The sequence below is a fragment of the Hippopotamus amphibius genome, chromosome 1 (assembly GCF_030028045.1).
Source record: "Hippopotamus amphibius kiboko isolate mHipAmp2 chromosome 1, mHipAmp2.hap2, whole genome shotgun sequence".
In the NCBI taxonomy this organism is placed as follows: Eukaryota; Metazoa; Chordata; class Mammalia; order Artiodactyla; family Hippopotamidae; genus Hippopotamus; species Hippopotamus amphibius.
The window spans coordinates 232,402,054-232,406,606 of NC_080186.1; the positions used below are offsets into that span (position 1 = coordinate 232,402,054).

Below are 4,553 nucleotides of genomic sequence, written 5' to 3' on the forward strand. Positions count from 1 at the left end.
AGAAATCAGTTAGAACACAAAGACCACAGACATTTAACCCAGTAATTCTACTTCTGGGGACTGTTTACCAACATTCAATGTGGACAAAGCTTTAGCATAAGGATTTTCATCACAGTGTTATTTTTAAGAGTGAAGATGGAAAACCACCTCTGCGTCCAACAATAGGGATTGTTTATGTGGAAGATAGCATATACACTTTTTATTAGGCAGTAACATCTGTAAAGAGTTTTTGTATAAAGAATATGTCTAAAAATGTTTGTGATTGTGATAAAACAGTCTATAATAAATACTTTAATTACATATAAAATCCAAACAAATGATGCCTGAAGGCCTTCCTGGAAGAAAATGTGAATAACTACTATTTACTATGATTTTGCCATGTTCCAGAAGCTTTACATATTTTATTTCTAATTATTATAACAATCTTGCTTGGTAGGTACTGTTATACCCATTTTACAGGTGAGAAAATAAGGCTCGGAGGGCCAAGTGACTTTTGTGAAGCTCCAGCTACTTGTGTACATCTGTTTGATAGTAAAATCTGCGCCTTCTTGCCAAATCAGCCTCCTTTATTTGGTTGAGGTGTTTTTTTTTTTTTCTGAGTTATGAAATAATGAATAATATTCTAAGTTTCTGTGTTTTAAAGTATTTAGAAGTGTAGACTACTTTAATAATAATCATAAACATGGTTAACAAGAAAACAATGCAACCTTAATGTCGTTTAATCACTCTGAGCCTCAGGTATTATTGAATAGCTCGTTTTATAGGGCTTTGTGTCAAAATTAAAGTGAGATAGCAGATAATGTGTACAGCAACACTTCCAAGTTATTAAAGGAAAGGTGCTCAAGTTTTAACTGCTCTTTTCCTAACCTTTTAAGTGGAAAGTTTTATTTACTTCAGTTACTTATGAGTTGTCATTTTTACTTTAATTATTTCAAGAGTTGAAAACCTTCTATAAAATGAGTGCTTCCTCACTCACAGGTTTTAACGCCTATCTCAGTTAAGGAGTGGAGGTGGGGGAGTCATCGTTTTGCACAGTTGATATGGAAAACCTAACACACATCCAGCATTCTTTGGGAAAGGAAGTGGAAGTCTCCTGTATCAGATGTTTTGGAAAGAAAGTAACTGCAGAACAGGCTGGAAGTTCCAGATGGGAATGTTCCAAAAGCACTTTTATTGATTCTTGTTGAGCACTTATGGAGTTGAAAATCTCCGTCTTCATTTTTCGTATTCTGAGTCTGCCACACTGCTGTCAATAGTTTTCTAGCTGTTTTCCTGAGGGTTTGGCGGTGATGTTTTTGCTGTGTGTGTGTGTGTGTGTATGTTAAGAGCATCACCAGATCCTAAGCATTTATGGAGCACTGCCTTCAGGGGCTGTTACTCTGAGCTGTCTCCAGGCTGCCAGGCTCATCCTAGATGACTCCTGACAAAAGGACAAAGGCAGCTCATCCTCAAGGATAGTTCAGACCCCTGTGCACTTCAGCAGCTTATTTGGGTTTTGTCCCTGAGGCAAGCTGAAAGTTCCTGAAAAAATTTAGGAGAGGCAACCATCCTGTTCTTTCTGCACTGAGGGAGACTCCTGAACAGCTTCTAGGAAAGCAGGTAGAAAAGCTTGGCTGGGGTATCTGCAGCCTGACTCTCCTACAAAGTTCAAAGGGTTATTTGGTCAGTGACTCCCTCCTGCAACCTGCTTTTGTGCAGCCACAATTCTAACTACAGGATTGCCTGCCGCCCAGGTCCCTTATAGGAAGATGCCTTCAGAGCACAGCTCAGCTTGGGAGAACTTTCTTAAAAAAAAGTGACTTTTTTCTTCTTAAAGAGAGAGAGAAAATGGCGTGGCGTCAAACATCAATAGACATGCAATTGGTTCCTTTTACATGACATACTTTGAGTCCTGCTTTTGTACTGAATAGCAGTTCTCTCCCAGCACAGTTTACACATGTGAAGTGTGGGTGCTTCAAGCTTGCCTACTGGAAACTGGGTTCAGAACCCTTTCTCTCTCAGCTGTAATAACATTCACTGTGATGTGAGTTCCACTAGCATTTTTCAGCCAAGGAGGAAGTTTGGTTTGGCTGATTTAAACTAAAATAGGGAAAGAAAAGCTTGTTTTCTTGTTCTTCTTCTAGATTAGGCTGCAGTTTTAAATTAAGTTGTTGTAATCACCTGTACTTATTTATATGTGGAAAATGCGGCCTCACACATTGACCTCGCACATTAATCTTCGGCAGACTCTGATAAGACCCCAGATGATCTAGGAGATGATTGTAAGTTGTTTCCATGCATGCTTGTTTATTTTCTTATTGGACTCTTTCTCTATGTATAGCACTTGGTCTTACACGTAGGGATATGGCCAAGTGACGGGTTTAAAAACTTGTGTAAAGAAGACAATTTTTGGAGAAACTAGAAAAACGATAGTTAACAAAAGAATGGTTGTGTTCAAGAATGGCAAAAGCTTGTGAACTTTTTCTTACAGGATCAGATAGCCTCATTTTAGGCTCCTAGGCCATTTGATCTCCCTCCCAGCTACTTAACTTCATGGTTGTGATGCTAAATGGCACAGACAGTGGTCTGTGGGTGAGGCTGTGATCCAATAAAACTTTATTTACAAAACCAGGTAGCTGTTGGGGTAGGATGAATTGGGAGATTGGGATTGCCGTATATACATTACTAGTAAGAAAAAATATATCAAATTGTACACTTTAAATATATGCAGTTTATCATATGTCAATTATATCTCAGTAAAAGTTCTTAAAAAAAACCCAAAACAACAGTGGACTTCCTAGGTGGTGCAGTGGTTAAGAATCCGCCTGCCAATGCAGGAGACATGGGTTCAATCCCGTTCGATCCCTGCCCCAGGAAGATACCACATGCCATGGAGCAACTAAGCCCATGTGCCGCAACTCTTGAGCCTGTGCTCTAGAGCCCGTGAGCCACAACTATTGAGCCCATGTGCTGCAACTACTGAAGCCCACGCACCTAGAGCCTGTGCTCTGCAACAAGAGAAGCCACCACAATGAAGAGCCCATGCACCACAACGAAGAGTACCCCACACTTGCCGCAACTAGAGAAAGCCCTTGTGCAACAACAAAGACCCAACACAGACAATAAAATAAATAAATAAATAAATAAACAAATAAGCAAATAAAATTTATTTTAAAACAACAGCAACAACAACAAACCAGGCAGCTGTTTGCAGGGCCACAGTTGCCAATTTCTGATTTATGGTGTAATCCATTTGATGCACGCATCTGGTATGTTGCTTTCAGATGAAAGTAAGGGAAAACTCAACTAAAGATCACTTAAAAATCATGTTAATTCATGTAAGAAGATTATCTCATGTAAGAAGAGGTCTCAATACAGGGAAGTCCCAGGACTGATTAATTAAAGCAGTTTGATGGTGTCATCAAAGGCCCACATTTATCGCATCTTTCTGCTCTCCCATCCTGGGCTCATTGGCTTATTCTCAGGCTAACATGCCTCATAATCACAAGATGACTGCCAAAGTTCTAATGTTATATGTAGGTGCAACAACATCTGGCAGAAGAAATAAGATTCCCACCCCCCCCCAACACCCCCCCATGTATTTCTTTTTAAGAGCAAGACAGTCTTCCAAGGAGACCCTTCCATTCCATAGACCATGTCTTATTGACCAGAATGGAGACAGAACATTTCAAGAAGGGTTTGAACAATATTAGGTGCCTACAGCTGCTATGACATCAAACTTGGTGACATAAAACAATGGAAATTTATTCTGTCACAGTTCTGGAGGCCAGAAGTTCAAAATCAGTATCACTGCATCAAAATTAAGGTGTCAATAGGGCCATGGTCCCTCTGGAGGTTCTAGGGGAGAATCCTTTCCTTGCCTCTTCTACCTTATGGTGGATGCTAGCATTCCTTAGCTTGTGGCCATATCACTCCAATCTTCAAATCTCTCTTTGTTCCATTTTCATATCACCTTTTTCTCTGTGTGCCTGTGTGAAATCTCCCTTTGCTTCTCTCTCTCTCTCTCTCTCATTTAAAATATTGACTGCTTCACAAATTTGCATGTCATCCTTGTGCAGGGGTTAGGTTAATTTTCTCTGTTTTGTTCCAATTTTAGTACATGTGCTGTGGAAGCAAGCACTGCCTCTCTCTTGTAAGGACACTTGTGTTCTGGGTGGGCATTTGGGGCCCACTCAGATAATCCAGTATAATTGACTTATCTCAAGATGCTTAATTTAATCACATCTGGAAAGAGCCATCTTCCAAATAATGTAACATTTACAGGTCCAGGGATTAGAATCTTATAACTTTGGGGACCATTATTCAACCTGCTACCACCATGGGAAAATTTGATTGCCAATGTAAAAACCTTCAACATTTTTTTAAAGCAATGGACAGCTATTACATCAGCTATCAGCAAGAGGGAACTGCGATGATTTTTTTATATTAATCAAGATATATTTAATTCAGATAATGGAGGTGTTGGCCTAAAAATGTTGGAATTCAGCAGGCATGGAAAAATCTGAAATATGACTGTTAGGTAGGCAAACATCAGTATGTGCTATAACATACTC

At 39.5% G+C, this 4,553-nt stretch overlaps 1 non-coding gene across 1 annotated transcript; it reads right to left on the reverse strand.

Annotated features, from left to right (window-relative positions):
• Positions 1 to 4,013: 4,013 nt before the first annotated feature.
• LOC130842654 (U6 spliceosomal RNA) lies at positions 4,014 to 4,120 on the reverse strand. The gene has a single exon (XR_009050502.1). It is a non-coding gene; the product is annotated as a U6 spliceosomal RNA (small nuclear RNA).
• Positions 4,121 to 4,553: the final 433 nt, after the last annotated feature.